The sequence below is a fragment of the Vanellus vanellus genome (assembly GCF_965231255.1).
Source record: "Vanellus vanellus genome assembly, chromosome: 2".
NCBI lineage: Eukaryota > Metazoa > Chordata > Aves > Charadriiformes > Charadriidae > Vanellus > Vanellus vanellus.
The window spans coordinates 37062825-37082912 of record NC_138906.1 but is presented as its reverse complement, the minus strand read 5'-3'; positions in this window follow the sequence as shown (position 1 = coordinate 37082912).

Genomic DNA, 20088 nt, shown 5'->3' with positions numbered 1-20088 from the left:
ATAAGCTACGGATAGACAGACATATGGATAGAGAGGTGGATAGGTAAGCTCTCTGCAGCACAATTTTCCAGACTCCTTGGGGCTTTGCTGTTGAGGCGTTCTGGTTCTTCCAAGACGATAGGAAACATGTAACAGAGCTGCTTTCAGCATGGTTGTCTCAGCTGAGACAGCTGATCCATTTCTCCCCAAGAGCTTTTACTCCCTCAAAGATTAGTTCCTGCAAGGCCTTCTCAATGAGCTCTTTGGCTTTTCCTCAGAAGGGCATGAGCTAAGGAAAACTGCCAACTAACACCTCATGAACCTTCTCAACTATCTGTGTCCTCCCTGTGGATAGCTAACAAGGACAGGAGTTTCAACCCAATGCTTTGAGATTTCCTCTTCTTGTCACAATTCAGCCGGTGTTATCAGAGCTCAGAATGAGTTGCCACTACTGCTGCAAATATTGGAAACGAGGGGTAAAAACAGCTCTTAAGCCAGAACAGATTAATTTAGAAATGTTCTAAAATTACCTGGTACTCTAGTGGTCTCAGTACATTTTTTCTTCTTGTGGTGTATAAACTTTTACAGCAGAGAGTTGTCTATATTTGTGCCTGGTACTTTATCAGATCTTAATAAACACATAATAATAAATGATCCCAAACTGGTGTGCAGTGATAACTTATAAATATGGCAATGCTTTTGAGTGTTCTAGAACATTAAAAAATGATTACATTAGTGCTTCAAAAACAGAGTGAAGTAAATAAGCTATGACAGTATAAAGAAATGTTGGAGAGAGTGAAATCAAGTTAGTAAAAGAGCTTCTCTGTTTATTCAGAACAGAGTTTGATGTGCTAACTGTTAGACATTAACGTATTATCTTGATGGATTTTGTACCTACACACTTTAACATCACAGATGAAAAGGGCTTGAAAATAGTGCATTGTAATATGTACTTCGTTTATTAAAAATGTATGGGCAAAATAGGTTGTATTTTTCATCCTCTTCACATTCCTGTCATTATTCTCACGGTGAAAATCACAAATTCTGTTTTGAAGCTGAAAATGAATTGCAGTTGTCATTAAATGTGGGTGTTTACAGATGTTATTAATTGAGAAAATAGTACACTGTTCTCAACAAGAGAATACTTCATTTATACTCTGGAGACCTGAAAGCCACCCTAGAAGGAGAGAAGAGCACTTAGCAGCTTTTGAGACATGAAGAATATGGCACATAAAGAACATTGTTTCTTACCTTTTTTTATTAATAACCTGAAACAGTTTTTACTGTGTTTCAAATTTCACCAATAACTTTGGCAGCCAAAACAAGGATCTAATCCTTCTGAATTTTTAATAACTCTTTCTAAGTGTTGAAAGCAGGGAATGTCCAAGGTGGATTATGGAATGGACAACACCCAAAATCTTCTACATCTTGTGTCCCCTTTCTAGTTCTGCTAGTGGCCTAACCACACCAGCTTTTATCAATTTCAGTAGGAGATTCAAACTCCATTCACCTCTCGGGATCAGGAAATTAATTTCCAGCAGAAATGTTCTATGCAAAATACATCTGCTCCTGTAAAAAAAAAATATTTCCCATTTGAAAAGTATTTTACTCCATATTTTTTCGTTTGAACTTCTTTGTATCAATGGAAATCAGAATCAGCACTTTTAAGTTATGATAGGAAGCTGAAGGCAGGATTGGCCTGTAATAATCTTGCTCATTCTAAAATAATCTGAATCTTAATAACATACAATTGACTCTTTTCTTTCAGGAATCAAAACACAGGCTATTAAGATAGATGTTCCATTAAAGCAAGTACGCTTGTAGATTTTGGCAGGTAATAGAGAATGGGCAAAGTACAGGATGAACAATGTCTATATTTAATTTTCAAATTAGCCTGTTAAAGATTTTCAAAACATTTTTGTTGATTTAATAGGAAAATACAGAATGCCTCTTGTGGTCAAAACATTAACTTTTAATTCCCTAGTGTGGTATCCTAAACTAGCACATTTAAGTATTAACAGTATTTATCCTCTATACATTTCAGTAGCACCAAATAGTGTTGCTATGACTAACATATATACCAAGATGCCCCTTACTTTTTTTCTAATATGTATTTTTTACTCTATCTTACTAACTTTTGAAAGACAAATAGAAAGGCAAAAAGTGGCCTACATAAAAATAACCAAATAAGTAAAAAACCAACACTGCACGCCAAGATGTATCACTCGTATCTGCACTGCTTCACACTGCAAAACCACTTTCCAGCATCATGGTTTTATAAATATGTGTTTAACAGCTCAGTAGCAAAGTATATTCCCAGTTTGGATGGAACATCGCAATCCTATAGGATGTTGGTTCATTGTGAGTTTGTCCAGTTGGCAAGTTAATTAATGTCAATCAACTAGAAGTGTTATAAATATCCTCGTACACCACACTCTTCCTTTTGCTTCTTCAGCCCTACTCTGTATGACGGGTTTGACCTGGGCATGATCATTAGGTTAGCTTAAATTCTGTCTTGCTTAAATTGATCTTTTAAACAGTTAACCCTTGCTTACCATGGCGGCTCGTTATTGAAGGACATCTCAAAGCACAATCCTTTGTGGCTCAGCAGGGGCTTGCAGGCAGATGGTGACTGCTTTTGTGCTGGAAAATGCTTAAAAAATCACACAACAAAATGTTTAGACCAAGATTCCAGCTTAGTTACGTCATATTTCTTACAGGATTCTTTGACAATATTTCCCAAACTGGGGGTCTTGATGAACCTTGTCAGGAACTGGCTCCACTGGCTTTGCAAAATACTGGAAAAAACATGATTGCACCAAATCGGTGTTCTTAGATGAGGTGGAAGCAGCTTAGTGTTTGTTGGGCTGGACAGGGAGAAGCACTGCAATCGTGTTTACGCAGCAGCACTGCAAACGTCTTTTATTTGCATTCAACAGTTTGCAGGTCCCGGGTCCGTATAAACATCTGCAGGCGACATGTATAGCAGCTCTCATTCTGTGCCCTTGAGGGACTAGGTATGAGCTGACAGCTCTAGGACTGCACCCCTAAGGTCAGCCAAGCTTGGGCTTAAATTCAGCTTGGCTGAAAGTGACTATATAAGTCTTCCTATGACCTGTCTGAGAACTTAGATCAACAAGAGTTTTCAGTGAGCTTTTCTAGCTAGGCTCTTTCAACTGAGGCTTTCAACAAGCTTGTTTCTTCCTAGTGCGCCTCTCTTATTTTAACGGAAGGTACTGAGTGCTGCTCATGTCCCTGTGAAGCAGCTAGAGACACCTGGGCAAGGGATGTAAGCATGTGATGTGAAAGACTTGTGCGCACCCAGAGCATTTCCTATTCGCCAGTCTCAGGTGCCCGCACACTCTCTGTTCTCTCTGCAAATCCTTTCTGAGCAAGCCCTCTGCCCTTGCACCAAGTTTAGGAGCTCAAGTACTTGCCACAGAGTACAGCTTCGTGCTCTCTGGGCCAAGTTCTGGAAAGAGGCATTTCAATGCCTCAATTTAATTACCCGCGTTATTTATTGGCTCCCACATCTTTCCATTGATTGTATGTCAGAATCTAATTTAACAGCAGCAGAGTGACAGTTAACAGAGAGCACCCAGGGGCTTAAGGCACTTATGTGGTTTTCCTAAAATATCCTGATTTGTGCCGGTGTTTTTCTTTTTTTTTTCTTTCTAAGGAATGGGAGAATGTACATTAAAATCAGAACTAAACATTTTGACACATGAAGTCAAGGATAGTTTTGCCATCGCCTTTGTTGCAGCATGATTAAACTGGCCAGCTGCTAACAAGCTAAAAACATGTCCATGTGTTAATACATTTTCATGAAGTCCAGATGTGTACATTTACAAGCCCAAGAAAGGGCAGCCTTGCTAATCTGAATTACAGTGTGTCTTTTCTAAGTTGACAGAAGTGCTACTCTTGCTGCTACTCTTTAAAATGGGGCAGATACTGTTACCTGCCAGGGGGACATCTATTACCTACATTCCACTGTTTATTTGATATATTTATACAGCATAATAAGTAGGGAAAAGCTTTGACAGTAGAAAAACATAAGAAACAGAAACATACAAGTCTCAAGATGCACATACTAGGTGTCGTGGTTTAACCCCAGCCAGCAACTAGGACCATGCAACCTCTCACTCACCCCCTCCTTCCTCTTCCAGAAAGGGTAGGGAGAAGAGGGAGAAAAGGAGGGGAAAGGGAAAAACAACTCATGGTTTGAGATAAAGACAGTTTAATAGAACAATAATGGAATATTCCATTGGCCATTCTATTATTCTGTCCATGTTCCTTCTCAGCTTCTATAGGAGGCTGAAAAGTCCTTGACTGGTATAAACATCACTTAGCAACAACTAAAGCAATAAGCATTATTGACATTCCTTTCATACCAAATCTGAAAACACAGCAACCACTAGAAAGAAAATTAACTGTCTCAGCTGAAACCAGAACACTAGGGAATGTTAGAACACATAGCTTTCCTATGAAGAGCGCTTCACAGAGCAGCTGAAGTCAAATTATTAGAAATTTGAATGAAGAGTCTCTTTCACTAAACTAAATGCTACTCTGGTCCTGCAAGCCAGCCAGCAGCTGATGGGGCATCAAATGCATAATCCTTCCCCTGGAAAAAAAAAACAAAACCAACAGATTCTTCCATGTCCTGAAGTTAATATTCTTTCATTTTTATATAGACTGTCATATCACTTCTTTGGTGCCTTCCAGGAAGATGAGTCATTAGGAGACATTTGAACATGGAGAAGGCTTGACACTCTGGGATGGGGAGGATAGGAATAATAAAAATAATGAATATGGGTGAGGAGATGGGAGGAGAAGGCAGAAGAGATGACTAGAGTATTGATATTGCCTGCGACTGACAGCCTCAGGAAAACTAATTAGGGCTGAGGAAGCCGATGAATTCCATATGAGAAAATGGAGTTTGAATATTAATAGGCTCTGTTCCATTATCGTCCAATTTTAAATCCATTAAATTTGAGGGGGCTTAAAGTTTGGGAAAACACTTTTTCTCAGTCTTGTGACATGATGAATAATGCAAGGATTGGGAGAGAGTACTTTTTGCAAGGGTCCGAACCCATGTGTATATTGGGGCTTAGCACATAGCTAACGCACAACTGAAGTCCCACTTAAATAATTTCTTTTTTAAGGGTTTCCGTGAAACTTAAACGGTGAACTGGGCTCTGTTTCTGCATAAGCTTGGCAATGTCACTCAGTGTTTGCCGTCAGACAAGGAAAAAGTGTTACACAGTGTATTTTTCATTTGTTTTGCTATTATGCTGTTTTAAGAATAATGATTTGCCATTGCCTGGGTCTGTGATTCATTTGATTGTTTTCCCTCATTTCAAGATGAATCGTAGTTTTTAATCTGTTTGCTGTCATCTCTCATTTCACTGAAGCACACATATTGCTCTTATTGCCATGCAAAGAGGTAGCTGTATAAATAAAATGTATTATTATGATCATCAGAGTAAAAGAACCCAGAGTCATCTTTTACAAGTGTGCTCTTTGCCAGACTCAGTGCTCGTGCTCGTGGTCCGTCTCTCCACTTTTGGCTGCAGTGCTCTGGGGAGGCAGCATTTCTGAGCCATACTGGCTGAGAAGCACCAGGGCAAAAGAGTAAATGGAAGTAATGGGGCAGATTTATCACTGATACTTCCGGAGAATTACAACTTACTTTCCTCAGGCAGAAACCGGTGATAAGAATACAGCTGTGAGTTTTGAGCTCATCATACCTCAGAGGAATGCAGATGACAGTTTAGCACTTGGGTGGGAAACCTCCCAGGAGCACCAGTAGCCACAGTCTGACAACCGTATTCCCATGTCTCGCTCCTACACTTACTTGCTGGATGCTCTCCTGCTTCAGCTGCCTACCAGAGGAATAGAAGCAGCAAGTGCAGAGGCACAAAAGCAACCCCCATCTGCCTTGGCCCAGCTTTCCTTCAGTCAGGTGGTGCGTGGAGAAGCACACAGGGGGATATGGGAAGCAATTCTCTATGAAAAGGTGATAGGTTCTCCTAGTCTTACTGACAATATTGCCGTAATGTAGTGAGGATTTTTGTCTGGGTGTTTGTTTGTTCAGTAAACTGAACTCCTGGAGATATAAATATGACAGCCAGCCATCTCTTGCTTTGCTCAGAAGGACGAGGACACCTGACATTCACTCCAGAATGACATCTGCTTGAAGATAAGAAACTTCGAGGAATATATTTTGGAGTGCTGGTTGCATGGGTGTGTTGGGAGGGAGAAGAAAGAGATCTTACTTACATTATATTATGTTGTTCTGCTATGAAACAGAATATATATTGTGCTAAATTAGACCAAAATATTAAATGTATTTCCTGGATGCCTGGGTTAAAAGGGCTGATCTATATGGGTTCCAAACACATGGTGATGCATTGTATTCTCTGGACTCCCGAGGGAGATTAGTTAGCCTGCATTGGTCACATCTTGCTGCTGCCACTTTCTGTGGTGGCAATTAATGTACCTAGGGGCTCTAGATTTCCTAATTACTTCTGTTCTTACTGCAAGCCAAGACTAGTCATATTTTACAATGTTCCTGAGGGAATAAATATATTCAGCCTGTTGAAGCTGAATGTTCTCTGACTTCTTGAAGGTTTTCTTATCATTTATCCCAGCCACCAGCTGGGGTGTAGTGTGATCTGCTTCTGCTGAGCATCCTGAGGATGTCTGGATGTAGGGTCTGAACCAGGGAGGTTGCACGCACATTATAGGGGTATCTCAGGGTGGGAAGAAAAGCCTGGCTGAGTGTGGGGCACAGGCAGAAGGAAAATGCCAGACTGCAGTAGCTTTTTCATGGCAGGGAAATGTTATTTTAAGGTTTAGGACAGGATACACGGAGGATTTTAAAGCCCAGTATGTATCATAGTGGGCAGGGGAGCGTGGAAGACAGGACAACTGCTTAAGGAGACTTCATGGGATACAGCGGCAGGGGAACAGTTGACACTGATGCTGGGGTTTGGGTAAGAAACAACCCAGCTTTGTCAGAGCTTCCTAACCATATCAGTACTACCCCAGTTCTCTGTCCTAACACCTCTGCAGATCAAGGATGGCAAATTACCAACACTGACATCCACCTCAGAGATAAACCTCTGCTCTTGTCCATTTCTGTTCTGGAATCTGCTGAATCCCTGAAGACACATCGTATGATAAGCTACAGCAGAAATTATAGTGTATTTTTAGTAATAACAGCCTTTTTTTACCTGGCTGGCAAGCCATCCCAAAACACGTCCAGATTTGTGCAGGAGGGTCAGAAGTGAAAGCTGCCAACTGACTTCCTTGACAGCCTTGTTCTTAGTTAACATGTCCCAGTGTCCCCCAGCATCAGCCTTGTAGCCACGCTCAGGGCTTATTGTGACTCCACCAGTTAACAGATATCAGCTCCACAGCACCTTCTGCATCTTCTGCCTTCCCCGTCTCCATGCTCTGCATCCCAGCGATCAGAGGGCAGTGGCTTTTTGCTGGCAATCTCTGCTCAGCAAGGAAGGGGCATCACCAGGGCTGCCACTGTAAGCACAGGAACGCCAAGATGCCTGTCTTGCTGGTATGGTGCTTGATTCATGCCAGGAGCATTCTGCAAATTTACTGAACTTTGTTGATCTGCAAAGGACACAGCAGAAAAAGTTGTGGCTTCCCTCATCCTCACAAGAAACTTTTCCCTCGTAAGTAAAATACCAGGTCTTTTCTGTGAGCAGTATCATTACCCTTTTTGATGGGACCTTTAAATACAACCAGACAACATTTGATGCAAGGTGAAAACTATTAAAGAACAAGAAAAAAAATGGCTCTGGATGTATTGCTGATCTAGACAAACCGCTGCTGACTCATAGCCTGCTCGTGTGGAACACAATCATAAAAATTTACCATTTTAGCTGTTTCCTGGTTAAGTACAAAAACCGGAGGAGTTTTACACGTCCACTGAGGTGTGGTGTACAATGTCGAGGGACAAATCAGTGCAGCTCCCAGCTGCTGAGCACATGCAAGGCATTTATGCTGGCCTAAAGTAACACTTCATGTCTCAGGAAAACCATCTTACATGCCACAGGAATTGCCTGGGGACTCACTTTCTGAGATTGGACTGGGTTTTTTTATAAAAACTGGTATTTTTCATTTTAGTTATCAAGGAGTTGAAACAAACATTAACAAGAAATAGCGAGGTAGTCTCAGAAACAGCCCACAAGAAAGAAAGCTGAGCAAGGAGGATTTTTGGTAGAAGTTGTCTGATATGGACAACACAAATACCCTTGCAAATGGCTTGTGCTGCTTCAGAGCTGAGTCTCCAGAGCCAAACGGCTTGAGCTTGAGGGATCCATAAAGACCGAGAGGGCAAAGTTTGATCTTGCTGTTGTGCTCGGATTTTTCTGCCAGGAAACCAGGATTTTTCCTCCAAAGTGGAGGCAGAGGATGAGGCAAAATTGTGGACAGCTATAGACAAGCAGGGAATGGTGGGGGGAAGTACAGCCACAGCCCCAGACGAACATGACGGTGGGGGTGCACCTTCTGACCACCTGCACCACTGTGAAAAATGGGACTTGCTGAAAAGATAAGGAGGTTTAGGCAAGGGAAACAGCTAGTTGGCTCTGGACTGAACAATGGGTAAGGAGGGCCTTCCTCTGTCACTTCACAGGTAATCCTGCCTCTTGATGAAAGTGGTTATTTGACAGTGTGAAGTCCCTTCCAAAATTTTCATTCATAACAAGTTATCAGCAGTACAGCTGAAGATCCTTTCTTACCAACAAATGTGGAAGAAAAAGAGGAATATATATCTGATGTAGTTAAACTTTTGCTTACCACTGAATCTTAAAGACATCTTCAAAACTGCTGTGTTCTGGCTTCTGTGACAATTTGCTCAAGAACAAGGATATCCATCATGAAATAGATGCTCTCAAAAAGTCCCTCTGCAGAACTTCAGCTACTTCAGCTGAGCAATGCAGCCTATCTATATCTCAGTAACATCTGGTATATGTGTTTGTTGCTCAGCTTTAGTTTGTAAATATGTTTACTCTTAGTGCCATGTGTTAATATAATTTTCCTTGTATGGGTGGATTATTTTCCACTGTGTGGCACACTTAAGAATTTCCCGTTTGTAAAAACATATCTTAGCAGTTTTGTCAAAATATATACAATCATTAAAAGCTAATAGGTAACTTGTATTAAATTGCACTGAATGTCGGTATGTTTTAGACTTAAGTAATCCTGAGCTGAGGCTATTGATTTTACTGAGCTGTGAACGTTCAGCACTTCTGAGACCCGGGTCCATAAACTGATGTTTTTATAACTGTGCAAACTAACAGCCTTAATGCCTAAGATTTGTCCTTCCCTCTCTTGAAAATAACGATCACATTCTTATTGTGACTCTTACACTCCCTGCAGATTTGTTTGCCAAAAGACCAGGGCAAACGACTACAATCTCTAGCATACCAACATTTAAAAATAGCATGACGACACCAGCCTGCGCATACTCTGTCTTCATCACATCAGAGAGTGAAACTTCCTGGCAATTGGAGAAAAAGCCATTAATACTCACAGCCTTTTATTAGCCAAGCCAGATTTGTTTTAATTTTCCTTTGGCAATAGCAGTAGCTCCATCAGACTGCACAAGCAGCTACACCTGAGCAGAATCCAAAAAGGACACCTTGCTTCCACCACAGAAATGTTAACTCTTCCACAGTGGCTGTGAAAGAGCTCTCAGTACTTCAGCGCCAGGGGAGTCCTCCTGACAGTCACACAGCTACAGCTGACTATAACTCGCAATACAGCCTTTATTTTAGCCGAAGTAACTGTGAGTGTGAAGATTCACCTAACCTGCACCGCCCACCACTGATGAAAAGCTTCTAGTGCTTTGCAGAGGCCGACACGCCTGGTTTATCCTGCTCGGGAGAGAAGGCACAACGCAATCTCCAAATGCAAAACTTATTGGTGGTATGAAATCAGGTGTTTGTGGAGAAACCAACACTATCAGGAGGTAAGGATTTGGTTCTGATTAAGCCCATTTCTAGGCAATTGACTTTTGCAGTCTGAAGTGTCTCCCCCCAAACATGATTTTTGTGCTGCTGGTCGAAGCCGTGAGTTTGCAAAACGGTTCGGGCCCTTCCTCTCGCAGTCAGGTCACCTGAACTGCTGGGTGACGGTGACTCCCCTGACATTTCCTTTCTCAAGGTGATGGCAGAGCTACCTGTAACCAGTCGTTCGCCCCACCAACACCACCTATTTTTGTATGCTGTTCTCATCTCAATTCTAGTGAGAATCGTGCTTTGCAAACTAAATAGGGGAAAAAATGCAGTACTATCTGTGTTCGCTTTTATTTTGTTCGGAGTCCAAACACGCATCTTAAAAACTTTGAGCTTTTCATTTCGTTTGAAGCCTGCACATTAAAGTTCATTTACACTTACAAAAATATATATGTTGAAGTTGTTGTCTTTGAGAGCATCTGATTGATTGTTATTCTTTGACAGAGCTGTCACTAGAGGGTCCATTTTGAGCTCATTCATTGAAAGCTGTGGCAGCAACAGCAGCCAGCCTTAGCTCAGTTCTGCCTCCAGAGATTTGCAGAGAAGCTATTTGGAGTTTATCACACAGTTTTGCAAAACACTACAGCCTTGGCAAGCTGTCATAAAGAGCCTCTCATTCCAACTGGGCTCGTTTACAAGTAGTATTTTATTACTCTCTGCTCTGTTTTACCCTGCACCTTGCAAAATCTTTCTTCACCTCTTTTACTCTGTTGATAGATTAAAAAATTCTGAAATACGACTCCAAAAAATGCTTGGTATTTTTAATGCATTTCTAATTCAAGAGTTATCCAGCTCCACTCAGACCCGAGCTCTTTGATGCTAAGCTGTTCCACGTCCCGAGCCCCCCTGGTCAGGCCCTGCAGCCGAAAGCCTTATCCTGAGCAAAGCCACTTCCCAAAGCCACTCTGCAACCCCGCGACTAGTTCACACCCGTGACAGTGCCATTGCTGACAACCAGCCACTTCCATCTGCTCTTTTCGTAAGAGAATTTTTAACCCGAGCACCAAAAGCCACTGCTGTCTGAAAAGCAATGCATTTTTCATTCCATAAGGAGGACATCAGATCGAATAAAAAAAGTCCAGAAGGCCAATTTTACCCCTGTACCTTTCCCTGTGTGTGTTGGCTCTGCCACAAATCTGTCTCCCAGGGGAACTTCGCTGGGAGCCGGCGCAGCGGCTCCATGCCACCCTTTCTTTGGCATGGCGTGTCGAGGGATTTGAGGGTGTTCCGGGTGAGAAGTTCAAATTTGGGGTTGTATCAGACTTGTCATCTTAAGTACACTAATCTGCGTCAACAGAAACCTAGGTGTGCCCTCTCCACCAACTCCTGGCACTCCAAGCAGCAGTGCTGCCAGATCTCACAATTTTATCTCAGGGCATATAAACATTTGGTGCTTTTCCCAAAGTCTCAGCTCCTCACGTCAAGTGATTATGTGCGCACACCAGCTTGCAAAGGTGAAGAGCCAAGTTCTTGCCACCACTCTGCCCTTTCCAGCAGAGCTAAAATGTCATGGGAAGAGAAGAAAAATGCCCCATTTGACAGGTAAAATGTGGTGGATGATACAGTCTTGCAAGCCAGGTGCACACCGCAAGCTCCCCGCTGAGGCTCTGTGCTACATCCACCAGGCGCAAGGATATAAACGAAGGAGCCGGGTTTGTGCAGCTGCCCAGCCCCCTGGGGATGCTCTGATTTTGGCTCCGTGTTTGATGCAAACCCATCCCACAACACTGCGTTTTCCGACTGGGAGAGAAAAGCAGCTGCCACCTTAAAGTTGCTATTTTGCACATGACTGCTTGCTAGCTAAGCTTCCCTCCCTTCCAGCGCTTACAGTTAACTCCTGCTCTGTTTTCCTGCGTCTCTTAATCCTCAGAGGCGGTGTGTCCTCACATACTTTTCTGGTTGAGAAGGAACTGTCTTCTCCCTATACATCAGTTTCATCAGTCGTATGAATTCCGTATGAGACTTAAAAATCATTGGGCTGGGATTCTTGTACCTATTTAGTGGCAGTAATTCGGGTGATTTTTCTCTTCCACTTCTTGTTCATCCACATTAGTGGGTGACAGCCTGTGACAAATGCACTCGTACCTGGCAGATAGTATTCATTAGCATAAATTCCAGCTCCTTCATGAGGTAATTAATACCAAACATTTCTGTCATTTCATAAGATCGTAATTGTGAGAACCATTTTTTTAACCCATGCAAACAACGATGATTTACAGTTCTGCAGATATGTGACTGAAACCAGCTCCTTGTTTTTATGCAGAAGGCTCTGTTTGTTATAAAATGAAGTTTTTTCAAAATCTGGTCTGTAAAGCAGAGGCAACGCACATTCATTTATTTTTCCTCAAAGACTTTCACATACTTAAAATAGTAGCTCCTTTTGAAACCATGTATTTGTGTCTCTGATGTCTGTCGATACAGCAGCAATCTCACAGTTTCCAGCAATAAGTTTTCTGGATGACCACACGAAGACTTTCACCACTCTCTTGATCAGAGAAACTCGGTTTATTTCTCCAGCCCAGCCTGGTCTTTCCCACTTTTGCCTTCTCTTTCCCAAGATAAGTTTTGTTTCCACATAGCCTGAAGAACCTAGCAGAACCCCGCTCTTTCAAATTACTTTTATGACGCAACAGAAAAAAAGTTAAGAGCATCCTATCTGTCTCCGGGGTTGGGAGCAATGCAGTGCGGTGGTACACGCTCTCCTGGCACCCCTGTTGCTGCCAACCCTGTGGGATGCACCTCCCTTCTGTGGTGACGTACAAACCCTTAGTGGAGGAGTGTTGGGGGCCGGCAGCTCAGGCCCCTCTGGGGACCCCGAATATGTGTCACAAGCAGAAGCTGACAGGGATTTGAGCTGAGGGCTGCGGGTGCAGGTAGGCAGGTGAGAGATCCTCCGCCTGTTTCATGCGGAGTATTGAAGGGCTCATCACAGAGCAGCTTTTGATCACTACCCACGTTGGACGAGAGCCAGAAGCAATGACGTAGAGATGAAAGCTTCTGTATCCCAAAAGCAATCCTCTAAGCCATCCAAGTCCCTCTAAAGCTCTGACTGTTTGCTAGCTGAAGACTTTTAGGTTGGTTATGTAGTAGCAAGGATAAGGGTGAAAACGCTCCTGTAGAGAACACCAGCACTCTTTTTATTTTGGATGCTTAGGCTGTTTCCTTTCCAAGTATTTATTTGTTTCTTTGTTTGTCTGTTTATTTTTGCTGTACCACTGCCCTTTGAGAGATTCATGCCCGCTCTATAGTAAGGGGGATGCGCCTGGCTTAACTTCTAAAAATGTGCTACCTTGCATACTTCTTTTGTTAGTTCAAAGGAGTCTTGTTAGTATAGACTGTTCTGTTTACATGTTTATGCTGCTTCAGCTCACAGACTTACATGAGCTTTAATTCTTACACTGGAATAAGCTGTAAAATAAAGCTGAAAAACATCCAGTGTTGCCAGGGTCACATTTTTGCAGCTGAACTGCTAAGGGGATATTAAGCGTGCTTTGGCTTTTTTCGATAAATTGTGATTTCTCCTTCTCCCAAAGTCAACGGAGGAGTATTATTATGTGTTTGTTTCTTCCACCTCTTCGTAAAACTCAGTGTGTTTTACAGTCTTTGGTAAAGGGGGCCTAAGTCTGCAAAGCACTTACGCACATACAAAAAAATCCTCAGAGCAACTCCTGAAAGCAGCTGATTAAAATCAGGCTGATTTAAGAGGCAGAGGATATTCCGATCTGCCTGATTTTAATCAGCCTGTTTCGGGAGATGGCCCCGACGCTCTGTGTTATTTTCAAATGCTCGATCCCTGTGCTACATGAATTTGCTATTACGGCAGGGTCACCAAAGTGCTGTCTCTGCTGAGATCAATGGGAGTTTTGCTACTGACTTCAGTGGAGTCGTCATTCACCAGTCATATAGCTGGGGTTTATCTACTTGTGATTTGACTGCTGCCGCATTCCGCCATTTCTCATATATACTGAACATGGGTATTTAGATGTATTTGCCATCTGTGGACATCATTGGCTTTCGCCAGACAACCCCAATGCAAGCACTGAGTTTAACCATTTAACCATTGCAAACACTAAATTTAAAATTATTTTCCTAGTTAGGGCACAACACGCAAATATCTACAACACCATTTGATTCTTGAGCAGATGAGTCTTTGTGAAGAGATGAAGGCTGTTAAAATCACTCCAGGATTTGAGTGAAACAGAACAGCTCACAGGTCTGGACTCTTATGCAATGATTTAAGTTTGCAGAGCGAAAGGCACTCAGGAGCTCTCTATCAACATTTCAGACACTCATTTTTCCCTAATTACAGAAATATTTAAATAAAAACACACTCCTTAGTACTCTCGCCACCAGATTACAATGTTTAGAAGATGCCTCTTTCAATGCACGCTTAGAAACATGTAGATTCAGTGCCTGCTGGAGGAAGGAACCATGCAGCCTCCCGCTAGACGTCGGTCTCTGATCTGGGCTGCTTCTCAGCTGAATCAGGCTGGCATTGCATGCTGTGTAGCTGGTAGAACTGGCCTAATTCCCTGGTGTGATAGTTTAGGGAGTTTAATGAAATAACCCTATACTGGAAAGTGTACAAAGATATAAATAATCTAATGTACAGTTTATATGTACAAGAATCATAAATAGAATTAAATTCATTAATAGAGTCATTTGGCTACATTCACAGCAATGTGCAAACCCATTAAGAGCTCCAAGTCAAATTCTAAATAGAAAGTTGAGGGTGGCTCTTCATTTAATTTAAAAGCACTTTTTTTTAACTAAGAGACTTACTTTATTGTGGGCGGTGTGCTTCTACTGCTGAATAATTTCTGAACGTCAGAGCCCTCAGCACTTCAAAAAAAGGTGATCAGCCCCTCAAAGAACATGGACCTAACTCTAGCAAGCAAGAGAATTTTGATCATGTAATGTTAATGAAAAACAAATTTCCAGTAAACGTTAGGTATGCTAATGAAATTCATTCCAGTGGCAGTGGATTTATGCTCTATTTATTATTTTTTGTTCAAGCGATTGCAATTACCTAAAGAGAAATGGAGATTCATACACAAGTTATTAGTTTGAGCTGTTAAAAAAAACCCTTAAGAACTCTATAAATCTCTTTGAAATTTCCTCTAACTTTAGATTCCTATCAAGGAAAGCATTTTAATAAGGAAATGAAAGTGTAAGTATGTCATATCTGAAGTTTTAATTGAGTTTGTTGACAATACTCTAATAGCAGCAGCAGAGAGCAAGCAAGGACTTTGAAACAAAGGCAATGAGCCAGCCAGTTGCTGAATGGCAGCTTATATGCGACTGAATATATAATCGTACAGAATATTTTGTCCTAGCTTCCATTAATGAGAAAGCGTGTGTGTGTGAGTGCATGTGTGTGCATGCGTATGTGTATTTTCAGCTTGAGACTGAGACTCTGGAACCTGCATCCACAGCTGAAGAAGTCTGGATGTGGTTGTGGTCTCAATTCAGCGCTCGCTAATAGTCACTTTTTAAGAGTCACAGCACACAGAGGGATCATTTAATTCAAGCTGCACCTATGGAGGTGGTAGGAAGTTGGTGTGGAGATCGCAGCTGCCTGCGCTCCGATGGCTGAAGAGCAGTGTCTCCTGGCAGACATACACATTACCTGACTCGCACTCATCTGCACTCTACCCCAAGGTCAGAGGCTGCTTTTGACAATGTTTGCTTTAACTGTTCGTTCGGGATTTTTTTACATTTGCCAAATTAAATGAGTACGTTAGCTAGTGCCCTGAGCATCTGCTAGTAGGATATGATGTCCATGGAGTAAGGTACACAGCTAAAAGTGCTATTCAAAAGGGCACATTCAGCCATGCTCTTCTCATCACCCAGAAGAAAGAACACGGCACATTATCTCTGAACATCGCCAGCAGTACTTCTCATGTACGCACCGCCAGGATCAAAATATCAAACCGTTTACAAATATAAACACTACTAACCAGTTGACTTACAGCTCAGTCAAAGAGGAATCGCAGTTTTCTCGCGATCCCAAGTCTCATGTAACATATCAGCTGCTTCCGGCTTCTGAGTAAATATGTGCTTTTGTTATCAGGCACCTGACATTTGCAGGTGCAAATTTTAAAACAGAGAATGAAAGTGAAAATCCTTCTCATCTGATGAAAGGTAAACTGAGTAATTCCTGGGAAGATTACAATTTTCTGCTCCTGAAAAGAAGCGCTTCAGTATTGTCAGGGCAACTTAATTGTCCGTTTCCAGCAGATAACAAGAAACGAACACTACAAAGCTCTGTTTGTGTCATCAATGCAGATCACAAATCTTTTCTGTAGAAATGGGCATTGCTGAGATTATTCGGAGACAGACGTTAGTACAGGAGGAAATAAGATCTCTTTGAAATATCAGGTTAAAAACTTCCAGGCCTACACAACAAGATCCCTGAGAGGAAATGAAAAATAGCAGTTTCCCAATTCATTTGATTTTTAAATCAGAACTGCAATGATTACTTCAATCCTTTTGTATTCCTGTCCTGAAAGGTAGAAAATGTTTCTGGGTAAACAGGTAGAATGAGAATAAGATAGCGTTTAAATCCTGTTTCGAAATCCTCGTGAATTTTACCTCATTGCCACCATGGGTTTGAAACCATTGCCCATTCTTGGCACAGCAGAAGGGACAAGTGATTGAAATTGCATTTCTGTGGGATGGGGAGATAAAGACTTACAGAGGAAAAATGTTAATAGTCCCCTGATCATGTGACTCCACCGGAGTCAAGCCAGCAGAGAACATGGCCGTTTTGTTTTGGAAAAACAATACATTCCCATAGGAATATTCCTACCACAAAGAAGACACGATGTTTTTAGGAGGCAGGTGTGCCCCACTTTGCATGAGTAAAATTAGTGTTAGAAATAGTATTCTTGGTACTGTGGATGTTCGCTTTTTGTCATTTCAGTTCCATATCCAACCAGAAGAATAATAACTACAATTAAACAGAATCAGATTATGTTTTGCAGTTATTTACCAGTAAAATTAGTGATGTATTAATCCAAGACCTATGCATTGCAAAAACTTAAGCCTCAGTGACCTTAGGTTAATATTCACGTATTTAGATCGTTGTCAATTCCCAGGATTTAAGAAAAGCCTGAGGTTTAACAAGGTCGTTAGAGTAATCATAGGAGGCTGCTGTTGGAAACACTGGATTGAGCTCGAACTGTAAATCACTTCTAAAAGTAATGTACATATATAAACAAGGTTATCAGGTGACCATGAAATGTCTTGTGTCGTCAGCTAGCAAGAGCTTCAAGAGCTACAGGCTCTTGAAGTGGCAAAACTCTTGGAGGGCGGGTGAGAGGAAGGGCTCGGAAAGCTCTGCAGCTTCCCCACCACGGACTGAAGAGAAATGTCTATATTTCTGGCTGCTTCTGCAACAAACGTCGTTCTGTTTTGTTTTGATTTTCAGCTGGCATAGTTCTTTAGAAGTGCCTGTGTTATCAGAAGGGAGAATTGTGGTAGGAAGCTGCTGCCTTCTTGGGAGAAACTTTAATGGAGCCGTGCAGCTTCACGGGGAAGGGAGGACATCATTGCTCATACTGTACTGGATATAAAGCTTCATGCAGAGAATCTTTTCTTGTCATTGGCTCACATGTCAATATACTAATAATGGTGAAAATAAACAAAGAAATATGAGAAAAAATATGTGGAGGAAAAAAAAATACTTGGTTTTCTTTTGCTGAAGTACTGTACTACAAGGCTCAGTATCAAACTGTTCCCTCTGACTTTCAGCAGGAGGAATGAAAACTTGACAGGCAACGGCAGGGACCATAATTCCTCCATAGTACTGTCCCTCCATCAGCTGGATACAAAATAAGATGCCCACGAGGTATTTCAGTGGGCCTGGGGTAATCAGTGAGGCGGGAGACACAGATCAGGAGACCGACTCCTGTCTATAGCACTGTCCTCAGCCGACCCCAGGGATTTCCAGCTGGAAATCAGAGCTACAGCTAATGCTGCTTGACACAGAATTAACTCTCCCAGGGCCTCCCCTTTGCTTCTGCAGAGCTGCCATGGAAAAAAAAAAAAATATCTGAGTTGGACTGTGTGCTCCCCACAGGGTCGTGCTGTGAGGAAGACTAGAAAGACAGAAGAGAAGCGTGAAAGAGGAATCCATCTTGCAGCCCCGTAGGGTACAGTCTGAGGGAAAGTCCATAGTTTAAACTAGTATAAATATCATATATCTCCCATATCTCGCCCACAGGAATAACAATGGTCCGCAGCAAAAAGCAGCAGGAGTTCTGTATCATCTTACGTGCTTTTGTATTTGGATAGGAACTAGAAAATAAACTTTGAGTTTCATCACTTTTTCAGACTTCAAACATATATATAGCACTGCTTTCTCTCTCTTATAATTGCAAGCAGAAGAAAGTGTTTTACCTGTTATAACCAATTTAGCACCACTCAAGAGCATAACAATGATTTCCTCCTCGATCATTTTACCATCTTACTTTTTCAGTGCAATTCATTGTTTCGTAGACTTGCTAATTTAACATGCACATGTATCTCCAGTGGAGAATAGTAACAGGAACTTTTACATCTAGAATAATGCAAAATTGCTCCAAACTCTGCACCAAGACGTGAGACACCCGTGGTGCGGAGCCCCTGGCGTTTCCTTGCATCACCCCTGCAGCATCACCTAACCCTCGGTCCCTCCTGGCAACCCAACCTCACTGCCTTCCCAGGCATGAGGGCCTCCTCCCAGGCAAGAGCAGCTGGTCCTACGGTGTCTGTCACTGAGGAGAGTGCAGACGGACAGGCATTTCTCGAGGTTGGATGGGGAATATAACATTTCAGACCAGAAAGAGGAGCCCTTCCCGGAACCCAGGCGGACCGAGAGGTGTCGAGGAACCACAGGCAGCAGACCCCTTAGCTGGGTGTTTTCTCCCCTTTGCAGAGAGATGGATGTTTTCTGCCCTGTGGACAAGCTGACAGCAGTTTACCAGGAATTCGGTACAGTAGTGCACCTCCAGTTAATCGGAGCGTGTCAACCCCAGACGAGCCCAGAGCTGCCTCAGCAGTTACAAGAAGTTAACCTTCGCCCATGGAGCCCCGGTTCAAACCTGTTAAAATTTGCAATCAGTAACGGAACAGCACAAATTCTTCCGCTGACGCAGAAGGAAGAATTTCTGAGGGATGTTGAGCAAATGGTGGTTAGACATTGCCCTGGAAACACCCCTGGAGCTCCCTTCATGTGCTGCATTTTTTTCCCTCCTGAAAAAGAGGGTTTTGCAAGCCATGCAAACGAGTGAATTCAGCATGTGATTCCAGAGCAGTATGCAGCTCTTCTCTTGCCGCATACACAGACACTGTTTTTAGTGCACATCATCACATAGTGATTAATGGCAACATGGCATTTACTCCAGGGAACGCAGCCAGCTTAAACACGAAAACCCACATTGACTCAGATGGACAGACAGGCACATAAACTTTATTTATTTTGTCAGCCAAGTAAGCAAACTGTAAAAATAAGAATACAAAAATCTGCTCTCATGTTTGCTTTACTCAGGGATAAAGTGATTTAACAGAATTACCAACCATGATTTTTTTCTGAATAGGGTTACACATAGTAGCCTGTTACCGCCGCTGTAACCAAGCTGCACTCAGCACAGTACCAGACGCAGGAGAGAGAAAAGAGAGAGGGACTTTCCATCATCTCTTTATTCCTTTCTTCTGGTGTTCTCAAGGGATACCATAAAGATATTGGCCTCAGGAATGACCTCAGTTATGGTCAAACCTAAGGGGCTGTTGCAACTGCAAGGGGTCACTGGCCTGTAGTAGCATTTACATGGTGCTGCCTCCTCCTCGCCCGGCTGCTCCGCGGCGAGAGCTGTCACTCGGGGTCCTGCTGGGATGGAAGGGCTCCTCAGGAGACCAGTTAAGGTGCTTTATCGCCCTTTCTTTTACGCCGGAGTTGCAGAAGTGCTATATATATAGTGAGACTAACGTTCTGGTCTGATATTTGTATTCCGTATATATTTCATCTTTCATAGCCATTGGAGACTCTATCGGATGACAAACTGGCTCTCCAGATATTAAAGGT